At 41.7% G+C, this 19,199-nt stretch overlaps 1 pseudogene; it reads left to right on the top strand.

Annotated features, from left to right (window-relative positions):
* The first annotated feature begins 12,565 nt into the window (after positions 1 to 12,565).
* Positions 12,566 to 14,264, top strand: LOC101569278 (annotated as a pseudogene).
* The last annotated feature ends 4,935 nt before the right edge of the window (positions 14,265 to 19,199 follow it).

The following is a 19,199-nucleotide window of genomic DNA, read 5'->3' as shown; positions in this document are numbered from 1 at the left end:
TACTATAGTACAGTTGCTGAACTCTAACCAGATATTGGGCAACTTGAAGCAATTGAACTTGGGTAACCTAACCAACCATCCATCAAAGTCTTATACCACAGCACCTAGATGGAATAGCCAACCACGAGTTGATATAGCCCAATAGAGTGAGTGTCTCTTGGGCTCATTTATTGTCTTAGGAAGTACGGCTATGCAGTATGCAGGCTCTAAGATGGCTCCCAATGACCCTTGCTTCCTGCTGCTTACACTCCATATCATCCACTTGCAGGATGGGTTTATGTGACTAGTAGGACGCATCAGATGCAGTGGGACACCCCTCCCAAGATTAGCTAAGAAAAGGCACCAAAGCTTCCTTCGTGGTCATTCTTAATCCTTCATGCTTCCATTGCTCCCTCTGAAGGAAGCCATGTTGGGAGCAGCCTAGCAGCAAGGCAAGTAAAGAAAGGGAGCAAGCCACTTTCTGTAGTCACATTGGTGACCCTGGAGCAGATGGCACTGCCCCATGAAGTCCTCAGAGGCTGCAAACTCCTGACAGGCATGAGGTAGAAAAGCTACTCCTGTGTTCTTACTTCCCAGAAACTCTGTGAAAAATAGCTGTAATTTGAGATGCTAAGATTTGGAAGTAACTTGGTACACTCCTGAGAATCTTACAGTTTTGTCACATAAACACATTGTTTAGCTGTTTCCTAAGTGGGTGATATCTCCACTTGGAATATCTGGCAAGCGAGATGTGCAGTGACCAAAAATGTCACATTTGGAAGGTTCCTTAGATTGAAGAAAAGGAAGTAGAGCTATATCTTATGAAAAGATTCAAAGATATCCTAAGTGAAATTAAGCTATATTATACCTGTACATAGATAGATAGATAGATAGATAGATAGATAGATAGATAGATAGATATCCCCTTTGTTCCAAAGTTGTTCAAGAATTCCACCAGGAGAACAGCGGACCGACTGACCCATGACCCCAAGTCACTTTCACACTGAGTATTTGTCACTATTAATATTTACTTTACTATTCCAGTTATTGAGACTCTTGGATTACACCTTAAAATTTAATATTTACCCTAGTGTAAGAACTCAAAAGAAAAAATAAAAATTGAAAGGTACAGCACAGTTAAATGGAAAGCAAGAACTTAAAGATTAAACAATGAAGAGAGGAGAAAAGTTAGGAACTATGGCAGGGCAAAACCACGCATTTATATAAACAAGATGGTTAAGGCAGTGGTTCTAAGAATCTCCATCAGCTTTTTGAAAATAGCAGTTAATGGGTAGAATTCTCACCCTGACCAACTCTATATGCTGATATCTGTGAACAAAGCAACTACCCTGAAGACAGAAATGTGTACCACTAAAACCATGCTTGAAATACCTGTCATTTTGGTCTTCTGAATGTGTACTGCTTCTAATGTCATATTATTGCTGTACTCTCTTCAAAGTAAATATTTGTTTAAAAAAGTTAATAAAAGAAACCAAGAGGCAAGAAAATAATTCAGCATTTATAAATTAAGGCACCTGTTTAACACTGTTCAAAATCATTTTTGGATTCAAAAGTATAAGAATTTACAGTATGATTAGTAAATAAAGGCTCTAACATGTTCTAACATGAACACACCAACAATTCCCTTCCCCTGACCACAACTACTTGCTGATTTCTATAGACATTAAGAGATGGCACCATCAGCATATTTTTTCAGACATACATATATGTTATTGTGCTGTTAGCCATTTTTTCTGTCATTTGTTTTCTTTATTGTTAAGTAATAGTCCCTTGTTTGTGTTTATACAATATTATCTGTTCACCTTTCGGTGACATTCAGGTTGTTTCTAGTTATTGGCTTATGAATAAGTGCAGTCTTTTGTGGCCATATGCTTCGTTTCTTTCGACTAGAAGTAAATTGCTGGATCATAGGACAGGTACATATTGAACTTTAAAGGAACTGAAAAACATTTCTCCCTAATATATGAGCCACTTTGTGCCTCTACTTGTGATATATGAGTTCCCATTGTTCTAAATCCTCACTAATATTTGCATGTTTTGTTTTGTTTTTTTAGCCACTCTAGTAGGTATAAAATAGTATTTCATGACAGATAGCTAACACTTGAGCACCTTTTCTTACCTGTCACTTTTATATCTGAAGAGTGATGTTCTGAGCCCTCATAGACACGATTTTGAAAGTTTGCTCTCTTTGCACAGGGGTCTCAGTGACGTCTGCCATTTGCAGATGACACCTGACAGGCTCCCTCAAACGAGCACATCAACCTTTGCCTTTATTACTCAGGCTCCTCAACATTCAGGACTCCTTAAGTCCCCTCTGGTGATTCCCATTATGAGTCCTGTGCTTATAAATGGGGCAGAGTAGGTGGGAGTGGGAGGGCGGGACATGAGCACATCCCCCATTGCTTGGTTACTGGACTGCATACCATCCCTTGGGAAGGCAAGGGACCAAAGCACACTGCAGTGGCTACTGTACCAAATGGACTTTCAGCTTTCTGTTTTCCTTTTCTCCTTCCCTAGCTTTTAGATTGCCTACTATCACCTCTACCTAGTTAATATTTGATCACATATGAGTGAAAAATTGGTTCATTAGTTTGTCTTGTACTTTTTTGAAAGCCAAATTAACATCAATATGAGGAAGATTTTTCCTAAAAATAAAAATAACAGGATGAATTATACTTCACAAAAGTGAGCATCTGTCCAGTTTCAAAGATCTCTAAGAGAAAATTTTCCATGAAAGAAAACACAATTAAATCTAGCCTTCATACCTCAATTAGCCTCCATTTCCTGTCCTGGAAATATCTAGCAGTAGGAATGAGATTGACTATACTAATTCACCTTTCTGTAGTCAATAATACCCAACAAAACCAGAAGCACTTGCAGTCAGACCCTAAGTCCCCCCTCCTATCATTTGGCACTTAGCCCAATGCCTGCAAGGACTACAGAAAATGCCTGCTGATTGAATTACTTTTTAATCCCAGTATTTTTTTTTTCCTATCCAATATTTCCCCATCACACCATAAAAAAATTTTAAAGCATAATTCAGTGACTATCTTCTATAATTCTGGTATCAATTGCTCATTTTTTTTGAAAGTAAATGACATGTTTGACTTGTAAACATTTCTACACAATTGAGAATTTTTATGTTAAAACAAGTCCATTGGGCCCAGCCAGATAGCTCAGTGGACTAAAGTGCCCACTTAGGCAGAGCACAGTAGCCAGGGTTTGATCCCTAGTGTGCCGTGCTGGCCCTCCCCCTGGGGCAGGCTGAAACAGCAATTGAGACTGGGCGTGGTGTTGCATGCCTATAATCCCAGCGATGGGGAGGCAGAAAACAGGAGGTTCACTATGAATCCGATCTACATAGTGAGACCTTGTAGACCCTGTCCTAAATACAGAAAAAAAAAGTCCATTGTTTTGATTACTAAAAGTAAACTGTGTATTTAGATATGAATAGTATTTTATTTTCATGTGGAAATAAAAAGCCTGTTTAAAAATAAATTTGAGTTTATTTCTGTCATATATATGGAAAGCATTCATTGTAAAAAATTAGAAAGTACACATAAGCAAACATAATTAAAAGATAATTAGTGATAATTCTGCTCAGTAGCAACAGTTGCTAACTCTTATAGATCGATCACACTGGCTAACCTGAAGTAGACCTAGATTTGTGTGTTAAATTCATTGCCCTCTGAATGATTTTATTTCTTGTTGCCTCAGATTCCTTGTCTGTACACTGGAGGTAAGGTGGAATTTTCTTCATAGAATTCTCATGAACATTATATGGAATAATGTCTGAAAGCCTTGCCCAAAGGCCCTGGGAGCTGCTTTACTATTACTCTTCCAGATCTTTTGCTATACATTTGTAAATTTAAAATAAAATCAGTTTTACTGTGCTATTAACTTTTAGCCTGTTTGCCACTTAATACTATATGATAAATACTTTTTAAAAATGATGACATAAGCTATTTAGTGGATACACACACACACACACACACACACACACAATTTAAATCTTTTATTTATTTGGTACAGGGTCTCGTTATACAGCTTGGACTCTTTTTTTTTTTTTTTTAAGCTGGGACTCATAATGATCCTCCTGTCTCAGCCACCGCAGCACTAGGATTACAGATATGTGCCAACATGCCTGGTTTGTGTGACCAGCACAGTGTGCCCAGGGTTCTGGGGCTGGCATGGCATGTGGTACCAGGAATTGAACCTGGGTCCTTGTGCTTGCCAGGCAGGCACTTAAGCCACTGATCTATCTCTTCAGCCCATGCCAAAATATTTGTAAGCAATATCTTAATTTTCCTACTTTTTATTGTTGTAAATAACTTGAACTACTATTTAATGGTTGTGTTTCTTTTCACTGAAATAATTTCCATATTTAGAAAATAATTTAGAAAATAATAAGTGACAGGATTTTTATAGTTTTTCATGATCTTTTTCTACCTTTGACTTGGTAGCACAGAAAATTTCCATTTTTTTTAGTGGAAGTTTACAGAATATGACTTTACAATACACTACTTTACAGAGTCTTTGGGCAGGCAGGTGAATATTTTACCAACAAAATCCGGCCCCTGACCTTGCCCGGTTCACCTCTTCCTTCCTTGTTTCTGGCCCTGCTACCCTCCTGATCCCCTCCCCACAGGTGCTTTTTCCCTGCAACCAAATTCCTTCCTGCCTGCAGCCAAGAGAACCACTGGCCACAGCACCACACATTCACAATGGTGTCAGGCAGACGCGTATCACTGCCCACAGCTTTGCTAGTGCACGTACAGAGGGATTCCCAAGGAGGCAAGTAGCCATGACTGATAGGTTCTTTCTTCCTTCCAGGTTCTTTCTGCTGGCTCTCAGCCTGACTTGAACTGTGCTTTCACAGTGTGTTAAAATACCAGTTCCGGAATGGTGGTGTGAGGACCTTCTTGGAAGTGTTTCCCAGCAAAATAAGTAACCGATGAAAATTCAAACAAACAAACAAGCTTGGTGTCTGTGGAGATAGTCCAGAGGACACAAAGCAAATGAAGAAAACATTTGCTTAGTCAAAAACATCTACTAAATCTTGGACAGTGAGAGACTACTGCGCTTGTATGTCCTGCTCCTTACCTCTCCCTCCCCTTCAGTTCACTGTGACAGAAGATCTATTGCGGATTGGTGAGGGGATCCATGCATACCTGAAAAGGCACTGCTCAAATGGTTATCTGAGTTTTAATCAAATCTCTACAAGTTAGAAAGGATCAAAGACACAACTCATGGGTAATCATTAAACTTTCTGGCCTCAGCTCTCTGGAGCATGCTCACATTGTCCTCCCCAGCCTGCCTCCACTCCATTTGGCCAAGTCCTCTCTAGTGAGTCTAAACAAAGATGTGTGCCCCTTCCTCCCCTCTCCCTCCTGTATGGGTACATTTACCAGTGTAGGCAAGCAAGACCTTTCTGAGCAGAACGCTGGTTGCCCAAAAAATAGCACCGAGAATCAACAAATAGGCTCATGTCGCATTAAAAAGCTTCTACACAGCAAAACCAAAAATGGAATGAAAACCTTAAAAATAGGAAAATTTTTTGCCAGCTACTCCTCAATGAACTAATATCTAGAATTCATGAGGAACTCAAAAACATTAAGCCCCACCCAAAAAGACCCAGTCAAAAACAGGCAAGTGAAGTGAGTAGATACTTCCCAGAAGAGGGTATACAATAAATACATGAAGAAATGTTCATCATCACTGGCCATGAAGAAATGAAAACACAGATATTCTTACCTTACCCCAGAAGAAAATGACCATCATACAAAAAAAAAAAAAAAATCAAAGGAAACACTTCTGCATTGTTGGTGCGAATGTAAAGTAGTACAATCACTGTGGAAATCAGTGTGGAGGTTCCCCCAAACACTGAAGCTACAAATACATTTGACCTAGAAATTCCTCCTCTAGTTATCTTCCCAAAAGAATTAAACACATCATATTACAAGGATGTACACAGTACAGGCATTTCTATAACAGTACAACTCATGACAGCTAAATCTTGCAAGTGATCTGTATGTCTGTCAGCATGTGAATGGATAAAGAAAAATGTATTCACACAGAATAGAACTCTGTGCCGCCATAAAGAAAGACCAAGTTGGGTCATGTTAGGAAAATGGATATACTTTGAGACCATCATGCTAAGAAAAATAAATCAGGCACATTGGTTCTCACATATAAGGAACCCAAAGCATAAATAAAGAGCAAAATAAGAATAAATAATAGGAAGTAGGGAGACAAATCTTTCTCAAGTGGGAAGGAGATCAGAGGTGGAGGCTGGGGGAAAGAATGACAAAGGAATGAAGATGTGTTATGCACGTGGACCAACCCATGAGCAGTGCGAGCACGAAGTGCTGCAAACGTGGACTGATAAAAAAAAAAAAAAATTAAAGAGGAAACCAATATGAGAACACCCAAATAATTTTTATACAGTTGAATCTCAGTCACAGCAAACTTTAGAAAGCGGATTTTATCTCTGTGCGTGGGGGGCGGGGGGGAGCATGTGCATGCAAGTGTGTTTAAAAATTAGGGTCTGTAAAAGAATTAAAAGTGTGTTCTTATCCTTCAGCAAGTTATTCGCTTCCTGTGGACCCGGCCCAGTGTTTTCCCTGACAGCAGCCCCTCGTGCTGTTGAGCGTCCTCGTGTCCGCATGGTCATTGCCCTGTGGTTTTCTCCGGCATGCTCACTTGCCTCACCTCCCCTTCTGAGCAAGAGGCTGCCCCGGTCCTCTGCTCCCAGCTCCCCAGTCTGGCTCCAGGCAGCAGCAGGCAGGCCCACCTGGGCGGGAAAGGCTGCTTCCTCCCTCACTGCAGCTGTTCCAGCGTTGGACTCTCTGAATTACGGGCTGTGAAACATGGTACTCCCTTCTCCAGTTGCTGGCCTCTGAGTATGGCTCATAATAGGAACACTGAGTATAATCTAGCTGTAGAGTTCAGAGAGAAAATGGCCTTTTGCTGCCTCAGCTGATCTCCTGTCAAACAAAATGAGAGTACAGTTCATAGCTGGTCAGCGAGGGACACAGTCCAGACACAGTGCGTTGAGTCTGCCATCTCTGTCCTAAACCCAATCTGTTCTCCTCTCAGAATATCTTTTGCCTAAGCCCTAAAGAGGACTTCTTTCACTGTTTTGGTATTCTTACTTGCTACAGAGAGAGCTGGTTTCTGTTTTCTCATGACAAACTGAACTTAAATTCCCTTGATGACCAAGGAACGTGTTCCAAGATCAGGACGTGGCAGCTGCACTCTGCCTCCTACCTTCTTTTAGTTTTGATTGTTGACTAAAGCCAGAGGAAGGTGAAGAGTGTATCCAACTGTGTCCATAAAGGCACATGTTGCTTCATTGGCTCGAAACTGACTAGTATATAAACATGGCAAAGCATTGATATCAGGAAGCCCTAGCGTAGAACAAACAGTGGAGAACAATTCAGTATGGCATGCTATTTGAAAGTACTGTGCTCTCAAAAATAGATACAGGCACTAAAGGAAAATGATGTTAGGTTTAAATTGTGGTATTGAAAAATACCTGTTATGTAAGGTCCCAACAGTCATGCTCAATCCTTTTCTCCCAAGACTCTTTTCTCTGGCTTTTTTTTTTTTTTTTTCTTAAGAAAAAGTACTGGCTAAGAAAGAGAAAGGTATGCCTTTCAAAGAGAACAAAAGCTGCAGCAGAGATCACTGAAGACTTATACTTAGGGCTCAGGTGAATGTGCTGCCATTATTTATGGGCTCATCTCCGTAAATTTTCCTTCTAAACAGTGGCTTCTACAGAACTTAGACAGCTACAAAGAGCTGATCACTTATACATGGTTAATCATGCAAGATTTTAAGTGCCCACTATGCACCAAAGATAGAGTCTAATTCCAAAGTAAGTTTAAAACAAGTGACTAAAACATCCGCTCTTAGACAAATGTGATCAAGGAGCAAGGCTTGCTGGAGTTTATTTGATTTACAGTTGGGCTGTATTTACGCAGAGCAGACAAGGCTTAATAGATAACTGCTTGATCTTTTCCCTCTCTGTGCCCCACATCCATAGTGGGGACTGAGAATACAGAGAGAGAGAGAGAGAGAGAGAGAGAGAGAGAGAGAGAGAGAGACAGAGAGAGAGACAGAGAGAGAGACAGAGACAGACAGAGACAGACAGAGACACAGAGACACAAACAGAGAAAGCGCATATGGATTTGCAGTTAAGCCATAGATGAGGTTTAAGCTTACCCTTTTGCTTATCATCTTACAAGGTCATTATGAAATTTATGGCCTACAGCAGCTATTCTAGAACTCCTCACATCCTCAGACACCCTTGAAGTTTTCTCCCCAGCCCACTCCTCCCCACCCTACCAGATGGCTTACTTCATACTGTGATGGCTGTGGTTGCAGCAGAGAGCTTGTTTGTTTTCTTACTTGCCAATAAGTTGATCCATTTTTACCTCTCCTTTCTCCTCTCTGGTTTTAAGATTTCTCTCTCCACTAATTTTATGAATCAGAGCCCCTTTCAGCATCTCTAAACTCAATCACTTCTTAAGGAAGAGGTGAGATTTCTAAGTCAGAACATAGGCAAAATTCAGATAGTCACAATTACTCTACAAGATTTCTTGAGTGGTCCACACACACAGATGAACTATGGTGCTGGGAATGCAGTCCTGGGAGTGGTACATAGGTGTGAAGATATCAAGTAGGTAGTAGTAGTATATAGGCGAAAGGTATGTGTGCTTCATCAAGGTAGTAGGTAAAGTACATAGCAGTCTGTAGGATGCAGCTCTAAAGACATTCTATTGAGAAAATAAGCTTCTTTTGAATGCTTCAACTTGTACATATTCTGATTTCCCCTTTAGAATCATCATCCAAGTTTTTGTGGAAGGCTTAACAGTTTCTCTGTAGTCTTCAGATAATTTTCTAGTCATTTCTTCAAGGTTGTAGTAAAACCATCATTTTCCATTGCATGGACCATGCGTCTTCAGTTTGGTTCTGTGGTCTACAAGCCTTTAAGCCATCTGCACCTTCTTTGGTAGATGTCATTGCGAAGTGTTCCTGCCAGAATCCCTGCCTCTACAATGATGCAATGACTTTTTTTTTTTTTTTTTTTTTGTACAGGTTCTACAGGATCTCACTACACAGATCGGACTTGTAGTGATCCTCCTGTTTTCAGCCTCCCAAGCGCTGGGATTACAGGTGTGGACCACCATGCCCAGTCTCAATCACTGTCTCAGTGTGGCACAGCATGCCAGGGATTGCACCCTGGTCCCTGCATCTGCCTAAACAGGCACTTTAATCTGGTGAGCTGTTTGGCTAGTCCTAACCCATTGACTTTCTAGCATTATTTAAAGTTACTTTTCTCTTTCTCTCTCTGCTTCTTGCTCCATTAAGGGTTCGATAAGGCTACACATAAGAAAACTAAAAAATAACAGTTGGCTTAAGTAAGAGAGGAGGTCTTTTAAACAAGTCACCAAGAACTAGGTAGTTCAGGGCTGCCTCTCTGGCTCAATAGCTACCAGAACCCAGGCTGTTTCACCCTTTCTGTCTCTCCATCCTCATTCCATTCTTACTGTTGCTGCAGCACCAGACACTGCACCTGTATCTCAGTCAGAAGAAAAAAGAACAGGGGTACTTAGGGAAAGTATCCAAACTCTGGAAATAAAGACAAAGAATGATGCGTGTCCTGCCAGTGTCATGCCAAAGCATTGTCCCATTTTGCCCAAAAGTCATCTCAGTCTTGGAGATGACTTACTCTTAAGTTCTGCCAATTAGGTTTCTTTTAGACTCTGAAGTTAGATGTTGACTTAGGAAAACATAAGATGCAAATATATTTTTTCTCAGGAGAGATGTTTTTATTATCTTTTTTTGTGGTGGGGAGGCACGGGGGAACCGGGGATTGAACTCAGGCTCTTGTGCTTGCCAGGGAAGCGCTGATTCTACTAAGCCATCTCCCTGGCCTGTTTTTATTATTTTGCAGAGCATGTTACTCGTATATCTAAGTTCGCAGTCATTCTGGGTCTGTTTGTTGTAGTTTTGTTTTTAACTGGATCAGTTTTTTCATTTTACTGACTTCTCTCATTAATGAATGAATTATGCTGTAGTAGGCATATGCTCAGATAATGTGGAAATTACATATTTAACATTTGTGCTTAGACAGTAGGAAGGACAAAAGGCTTTCTTCTCAGTGAGCTAAAAGTTTCTCCACATTCCTTGTCTAGTTTGTATTTATACCTACTAAGCAGTAGGAGCTAAGTTCTGATGCCACACCTGAAAAGGAACCTGGGAACTGTAATGTTCTCACGGGCACACTGGTAATCTGATTAAAATCAGGTTCTCTTACTAAGGAAGATGAGAGGACCTCTTACTAAGCGGAGATCAGATGGCAGAAAGCAACTAATAGCCTTTGTGATGAGGGCACAGATCTATCGTTCATTGATCCCTTTAACCTGTATTTCCGCCTCTCCTTCTGTCTTGGTTCCTTTCTACCAGCCCTAAATCATACTCCCAGTGCTCCAGTAGCTTGAAGCCCCTGGTCCTGGGTCTCCTCCTACCTTGGGGCCATATTTCTCTTTTCCCTCACAGAGGTCCTACAGAGAGCGATCACACTGAGGTCAACCCCTCTTCCTGTTTGTCCTCTTGTTCCTCTTAGCCTTGGGCCTGCTTTCGCAGGCTGCTGCTGAGCCACATTTCAGAGCCACATGGACTTGCATTCAATAAATGACCATGGAATTACTCAATTCGTGTGCTTATTTACACATATTGTTTTTAGTTCTTTTTTTCCTATTCTTTCTTATTTTTGTTTTTGTGGTTGTTTGAGACAGGGTCTCGCTATGTAGTACAGGCTGGCCTTGAACTCACTGTGTAGCCCAGACTGGCCTTGAACTCATGGCGCTCTTCCTACCTTAGCCTCCTACGTGGGCACCACCATGCCTGGCTAATTCTTCTTCTTCTTCTTCTTCTTCTTCTTTTTTTTTTTTTTTTTTTTTTTTTTTGTGGAACCAGGAATTGAACTCAGGACCTTGCATTTGCCAGGGAAGCACTTATTCCACTGAGCCATCTCCCTGGCCCTGTTATTCTTTTTTAAGACAGTGTTACTCTCTGTTATTTCCCTAACTATAAGTTGATACTTAAGTTTCCTAATTGGTTAACTGTGCTCCTAGTTACCAATACCCAGTTATCAGACATCACATTATTTCTGCATGACAAATGCATTCCAGCTTCCACCCAGCTGGCCTAACAGCACACTTTTGGAAACAACCTTTTTGTTGACTCAGGTCTGTTCATTCCATTCTCCCTTTGTTGGCTACAAAAAGAAATTGATTTTTTTGCTAATAAGAGGTGATTCCACTGAGATTGTTTCCAAAGCACAACAAAGTCTGAGAGGAGCTGTGTACCTGGATGACTCACAAAGGAAGACTGCCCGTTGTGGGATTCCTAGGAGAAAAACACCAAAAATATCCTTGATGCAGTGTTTTCTTTGTTCTCTGATCTCCTTCCTGATCCTTTCTCACCCCACGAAACCAGCTATTTTCAAGTTCGTTTTTCCCCCTACATGAGAGATCAGTGTCCCCGATGTATCCTTTGCTCTCTGAAAACCGCAGGCCCTCTTTGTGGGTTCTGTTCATCACTCATGGAGGGCTGCTCCTCAGGTTTGTGGCTGGGACTCTAGGAGCCCGGGGTTGGGAGCTGCAGCACACGTGGTTATACTGCCCCGGTGTGGCAGCTTCCATTCTGCTTCAGTTGCTCCCTTACTTTTTTTTTTTCCTCTGAGAAACCAACCTACCCCTGAGGAATAGTTTCTGAGTGAACACAGCAGGGGCATAGAGGGATGGTGGTGGGCTTGGAGACCCACCATGTTTCTTCCCTCCCTCTTTCCCTCCCTCCTACACTTAGGGGCATGAGTAGAGGTATGAAGGAGAACTGGGAACCTTACCCATCATACCTTGTGAAAGATGCAAAGAGAACCCCCCAGGCCCCACCCCCCAGATTCTGGTCAGTAGTTAATGCTGGACCTAGTCTGACTGCCAGGATTGAAGCAGAGGTTGCAAGTTTGGAATCCACAAACAAAATCTAGACCCCCAGAAGTACCATGTTGGGTGATTTGTGGTTTTTTTTTTTTTTTTTAATTTGCCTTTCTTTTTTGACTTTTTAAAAAGTGACTTTTAAGTGGAAGACAATATACAAAGCTGGACATCGGGCTTCTTGACAGCACACCTGTGAGCTGTACCAGTTGGGTGGGGCAGAAGGCCCAGTCTTCCCTGGAGACTGGGTCTGCCCTCCGCATCTTGTCATGGTCTCTACTTCCTTCTACTGCACACTCTGCCACTTCTCTCATTCACAGTATCTGATGCTCCTTTGCAGGCAGTTTCGCTGTAGGATCACTGTTGGAGTAGCTGGCGATGGCGAAGGAGGCCAAAGCTCAGGAAGATTTCATGGAGGCAGGGATATAGCTAGTCCTTGCATATTGATAGAAATGTTCCTGGTAAAGTAAAAAGGTATTCTGCTTCAAGCAGAATAGACAGAGATCTGGGCTGCTGGAACACAGAGAACAGAGTATTGAGCCCCTGAAGAAGTTGCCAAAATGATGCCCACACCAGTTATACTGTTAAAAGGAGAACTGACAGCTCCAGAGGCATCCCTCAGCTTGTGAGTAACATCAGTGCCTGCCAGGTGATTGCCGAGGCTGTAAGAACTACCTTAGGTCCCTGTGGCATGGACAAGCTTATTGTAGATGGCTGAGGCAAAGTAGCAGTTTCTAATGATGGGCCAAAATTTTGAAACTTCTTGATGTCATCCATCCTGCAGCAAAGACTTTAATGGACATCGCCAAATCTCAAGATGCTAAGGTTGGGGATGGCACCACCTCTGTAGCACTGCTGGCTGCAGAGTTTCTGAAGCAGGTGAAACCCTATGTGGAGGAAGGTTTGCACCCCCAGATCATCATCCAAGCTTTCCGCACAGCTACATAATGTGCAATTGACAAGATCAAAGAGATCGCTGTGATCGTGAAGAAAAAGTGGAGCAGAGGAAGCTGCTGGAGAAGTGTGCCATGAGGGCTTTGAGCTCCAGGCTGATCTCCCAGCAGAAAGCCTTCTTTGCTAAGATAGTGGTTGATGCTGTGATGATGCTAGATGATTCGCTGCAGTGTAAGATGGTTGGAATCAAACAGGTACAGGGTGGAGCCCTAGAGGAGTCTCAGCTGGTGGCTGGTGTTGCATTCAAGGAGATTTTCTTTTATGCTGGATTTGAAATGCAACCTAAAAAGTACAATAATCCCACGATTGCCTTATTAAATGTTGAACTTGAGCTAAAAGCTGAGAAAGACAATACTGAAATCAGAGTCCACACGGTAGAGGATTATCAGGCAATCATTGATACTGAGTGGAACATTCTGTACGACACGTTAGAGAAGATCTGTAATTCTGGAGCCAAAGTTATTTTGTCCAAAGTTATTTGTCCACAGTTATTTTGTTGGGGAGGTGGCCACCCAGTACTTTGCGGATAGGAACATGTTCTGCACCAGCCATGTGCCTGAGGAGGATTTGAAGAGGACAATGATGGACTGTGAAGGCTCAATCCAGACCAGAGTGAATGCTCTATCAGCAGATGTGCTGAGCTGCTGCTAGCTGTCCGAAGAGACCCAGATTGGAAGTGAAAGGTATAATTTCTTCACTGGCTGCTCCAAGGCCAAGACTTGTACCTTCATCCTCCATGGTGGAGCTGAGCAGTTCGTGGAGGAGACAGGGTGGTCTCTGCATGATGCCATCATGACTGTCAGGGCGGTCATCAAGAATGAGTCAGTGGTGGCTGGTGGTTGAGCCACCGAGATGGAGCTCTCTAAGAACCTTCAGGATTACTCAAGGACTATCCCAGGAAATAGCAGCTACTGATCAGGGCATATGCTAAGGCCTTGGAGATTATCCCACACCAGCTATGTAACAATACTGGCTTTGATGCCACAAACATCCTAAACAAACTACAGGCTCCCAAGGTGGCATGTGGTATGGGGTGAACATCAACAATGAGGACATTACTGACAACTTCGAAGCTTCCATGTGGGAGCCAGCTATGGTGCAGATCAATGCCCTGACAGCAGCCTCTGAGCTACGTGCCTGATCGTGTCCATGGATGAGACCATCAAGAACCCTCGTTCCACCGTGATACTCCTCCAGCAGCAGGCCAGGGCTGGGGCCACCTGCCTTGAGATCCCACCCATCACACTGGCTGGAACCTGGCTGCAGGTGTGCTGCCCTTCCTGGCTTGGCTCATTGGTATTATGAAGAAGTGGGAGTAATTGGTCTGTTCTGTTCTCACTGGAGGTTACTTAAATAAAACTTAAGACTTAGGAAAAAAAAAAAAGAACAGAAAGACAGAAGACTTAAGAGAGGCCAGAGGATGACTTATGCTTCCCCAGATGTCAGTTCAACTTCTAGCTCAACCACATATTCTTTGTGTAACCTTGGAGAAACCAATTTCATTTGGTTTTTATTGTTTTGTTTTTGTTTTTATTAAGTTTATTGGTACATTTTAGGTGTACTTTCTGAACACATTCATTTTTCTGTTTTTTTGGAGATAAAGGCTTGCTATGTAATGCAGAACTTGCTTATGTAGCCCTGGCTGGCCTTAAACTCATGGCAATCTTCCTGCCTCAGCCTCCTGAGTGCTGGGATCACAAGCATGCACCATCCTGCCTGGCTGAACAAATTAATTTCTGTGAGCCTCAGTTTATTCCCTCGCATAGAAGACATGGTCATAGTTCTGCCATAGAGTTATAGCTACAAAAAAGGTGACTCATATTTTTTTCTTTTAAAAATGTACTGAAATATAATCAGCATACTCGAAAGTGAACATACGATACATGTGCAGCTTAGGATTTAACAAGCTCAACGCCTGCATGTAAGCAGAGCAAAGGCCAAGAGACAGAAGGTCCTGACATCCCAGCATCTCCCTCATATTCCCACCTCCCCATTGGCTGTCTCTCATAGGGCACCACCACTCTGACTTCCAGGGGCTTAGATGGGAGCTGTATTTGTACTCTATATACATAGAATCACTCGGTAGGTATGATTTTCTGAGGTTCTTCTCAACATGTGATTAATTCAAAAAGCATATCATTCTAGACTTGATCACTCGTTTTCATTGCCTTACAATATTCTATTATGTTAATGCCTCTTTCTTTCTTTCTTTCTTTCTTTCTTTCTTTCTTTCTTTCTTTCTTTCTTTCTTTCTTTCTTTCTTTTTTTCCCTATATTTAGGACAGGGTCTACAGGGTTTACAGAGTCTCACTATGTAGATCAGACTTGTAGTGATTCTCCTGTTTTCAGCCTCCCAAGTGCTGGGGTTATAGGCATGTGCCACCACACCCACTCTCATTCGTCATCTCAGCACGCTCCACGGGCAGGGCCAGTACAGCACATCAGGGATCAAACCCTGGCCACTGTGCTCTACCTAAGCAGGCACTTTAGTCCGCTGAGCTATCAGGCCAGTCCTCTTTTTTTAATTCTTGATTAACTAAAACATTACACAATGCTTTAGCTTTATTCTTAAGAACAATACAGTTATCAAAACACTAGTACACTTCCTTTATGAACATATCCCTCCATTTTTGTTGAGTGTACACTCAGGAGTAGAATTAGTGTGCCGTGGATATTGGCAAACAGTTTTCCAAAATGGTTTCCAGTTTATGTACATCAAACAATAATTTCTGGAGTTAAGATTGATGCTACATCTTTGGTATTTCTATTTTCATTTTTGTCATTTTTATTGGTATATAGTGGTGTTTCATGGTAGTTTTAAAGTACATTTCTTTGATGACCTAGGAAACAAGTGCTTTCTCATATGTATATTGAGCATTTGAATATTCTTTTTTATAAAATGTTTGTTAAAATCCTTCACTCATTTTTAAATTTGATGATTTTTGGGTTTTTTGTATTGATTTTTATGATTCTTTATAAATGTGGACACAAGTGCTTGATGAATATGTTTCAAATTCTATTTTGTGTTTTTTAAATGTCTTTTGATGAGCAGAATTTCTTTCTTCAACATAGTACAGATTTTTGTTGCTTTTCTCTTTTAGTGAGTGCCTTTGTATTTTGTTCATGCAATTGTTTCCTACTCTAAAGTAACAAAGACATTCTATGTTATAGTCTCAAAGTTTGTTATTTTAGGATTAAATATTTACATCTGGATCTGCGATTCATCTAGAATTGTGAGTAAAATTCACCATTTTGTTGATGGTGTGAGGTAGAGGTCAAGACACATTTCCCCCCTTTGGATACTTGTATGATTTTCCAAATCATAATGTCCCCAGCGGGAACCATCCAGTGTCTTTCCACTTTCCTTCTCTGACTCCCAGTTACTCATGTCTGCACCCTCCAGAGTCACATAGGTGAGCAAAAGCCCTCCTTGCCCATAAGAACTCCAACATTCTTCTGAAAAGGTTTTCTTCTGTAAAAGTATATTTCAAATTCAACTTATTAGATAGCTCCTCATGACTTACATTTTCCTTTTTCCCATGGGTGATTTCACATGTATCCATTCTTATGTCCCCTTTTAATGCTTTTCATTTATTTTCTTTTTTAAGAGATTTTTATTAGACCTGAAGTTCATGCTATTCCTTTTTTTCATGCTATTTCTTTTTACCATCAAAAAAATAGGTCTTGAACTAGTTTATGCTTTCTGTCTTTTAATTCATTAACCTTATCCTCTCTTAGGTTGCTTACATTCGTTCTCTAGTTGATTTTATTTTTCCTTGCCTTGCTTAAAAAAATGAAAAATTTTAACCTTACTTTCTTGCTTCTGACCATAGGCTTGACAACATTTCCATTAATTTTGAGTATGAAAGTTTAATAATGTGTAAAAGAGTTATTTAGGAGAATTTTTTTTTCCTGATTGTTTGAGATTCTTTCTCTTAAATTCTTGTTACCATTATAGGTCAGATATTCACTTTTCTTTTTTCCTTTTCCTTTTTTAAAATTTTTTTTTTATTTTTGTAACTCATCAGGAAATACTGGAAACTATCTTTTTACCCTACCCCACATATTGAAGACAGGATTTCTATGTATCTTTAAAATTTGACACTTCAAGATAGACAACATAGACCTACTGTGAGGAAAACAAAGCGATGCACCTCCAACTACAGGAGAAAGGCGTAGACGTGTGCGACGGCAGATGAAGAAGCACAGCCCCTCCTTCCTTGGCTTGACTTCCAGGCCCGAGAACGGAGACTGGTGTCGTGAATGATGGATGGGAGTGCAGTGGAAGCTGCTTGAGCAGAACACCCCTGATGCGGTAGGAGAGGGGTCGCTGTGGGTGACAGGCGGCTCTAGATACCAGGAGCCGCACCCCTGGCCCCAAGGAGAAGCGAGCTTCACGTGGAAGAATGGGCTTGCTCCTGATGCTGCTTCCCTCGGAAGGCCTCTGCTGAGGAGCACGATTGTAAGTCATCACAGGACAGATGGACGACTCGGGCTGGCGAAGGGCCTCGCGCAGTGAGGAGCGGTCAAGACGAAGGTGGCAGCAGCGGAAGGAAACCAGACGCTTCTGTGGCTGAGGATAAAAGCCTGTCGCTTCACCTTTTGGGGTTGCCTTATGTGAACGCCTTAGATAATCAGGAGGGCCCACAGCTCTTAAGGGGGAGCCCCAGGATGAGGCCTAAGACTTCCCACCAGTCTGCAGTGTGGAGAAGCGAGTCACTTCTAATGGATTTCGGACAGAAGTCAACCTGTGCCTCTCCGGGTGGAACAGGGGCACAGGCTGGGTTGCGTTAACTCTTATCACGCAGGAGCAGAAGCCCATGCCTTGCACGATGTTTATTTTGAGAACTCATTTCTTGAGTTTTTTGTGTGAATTTTTGCGTTTTCATAAACTCTAACATTTTCATAAACACTTTTTTGATGTTTTCTAACTCTAGATGAAATCCATATTGATTAAAAGATAAAAGGATAAAGAAAAAAAAATATGTCTCTCATGATATAATTTTGTTTATTTATTTATTTTGGGGTTTTTTTTTTGCAGTACCAGGGATTGAACTCAGGATCTTGCGTTTGCCAGGCAAGCGCCTATTCTACTGAGCTATCTACCAGGCCCCAATATAATTTTAATACTCATAAATTATATATATAGTAGTTTTCAAATATTGGACATTTTAGGCTTTCTCAATATATTTATTGTATAACTAATATTGAGGTAAGGTGCATATTCCTCATTATTTATTTAGGATAAACCCTAAAAGTAGAATTACTGAGTCTAGGAATAAATTCACCTTTAAACTTTTGTTACATAGTCCTAGACTTCTTTCCCAAGTTACATCAGTTAAGTACCTCAGCAGGTACATCTAAGAGTGTCTGTGCTTGGAAATCTTGCCAGCATCAGCCCCTGCCATTTCCCGCATTCTGTCTCCTCATGCAGGTGACCCTCACTTTCCCTTGGTGACTTACACCTGCCTCCTCATGGAGCCCCAGTCATCGCACTCCCCTGTCAAGCCAATTCTCAATTCTCTATGCTCTACCCAGAGTGGGGCTTCTTCCTCTTCCTCTTCTCTTTCCTTCTTTTCTTCTTTCCCTGCTTTTCCTCCCCCTCCTCCCTTCTTCCTGGGACCTGAGCTCAAGGACTTTGCACCAAGCTACATCCTCAGCCTTTTAAAACTTTTCAACCACAATCTCATTCAGCTGTTCCTGCTGGGTTTGAATGAGGAATCCTCCTGCTCCAGCCTCTCAGAGTGCTGCTGTCGCAGACATGTGCCACCACATCTGGCTCAGAGTGAGTCTTCTTGGTGTCCTAGCTCCACCTTTTCTTTGGAATCTTCCCATTAACCTGGTCATACCTCTTAATCTGTGTGCCTTATGTACTGAACCTATTTCCATTTCTGTTGGTTCTGCCTGTCTCTGTCTCTGTCTCTGTCTCTGTCTCTGTCTCTGTCTCTGTCAGTTTCTGTCTCTCTCTCCTTCCCCTTCCAATCTTCATGGGAGGCTGGGACACTCTCATTTTGGTTAAGTCCTCGTCTTTCATAAGTGAAGAACATTTCAGCTTCTACAGATCTGAGATGCTCAGACTGGCACCTGGCACTAGGCAACATTGCCCCCTGGAGGGCCCTTCTGTGTCTGGGGCCAAATGACCAGCCAGCTCTAAGAATGCCTTGGGAACATAGTTGATGAACTGTGCATATGAAGTGACGCCAGTGTGAGGCTTGATACCAGCTATGCCATTATCTCTTT

The sequence above is a fragment of the Octodon degus genome, unplaced genomic scaffold (genome assembly GCF_000260255.1).
Source record: "Octodon degus isolate 3935 unplaced genomic scaffold, OctDeg1.0 scaffold00134, whole genome shotgun sequence".
Taxonomy (NCBI): domain Eukaryota; kingdom Metazoa; phylum Chordata; class Mammalia; order Rodentia; family Octodontidae; genus Octodon; species Octodon degus.
The sequence above is the reverse complement of the archived record's forward strand: the minus strand, read 5'-3'. Positions and strand labels throughout refer to the sequence as shown.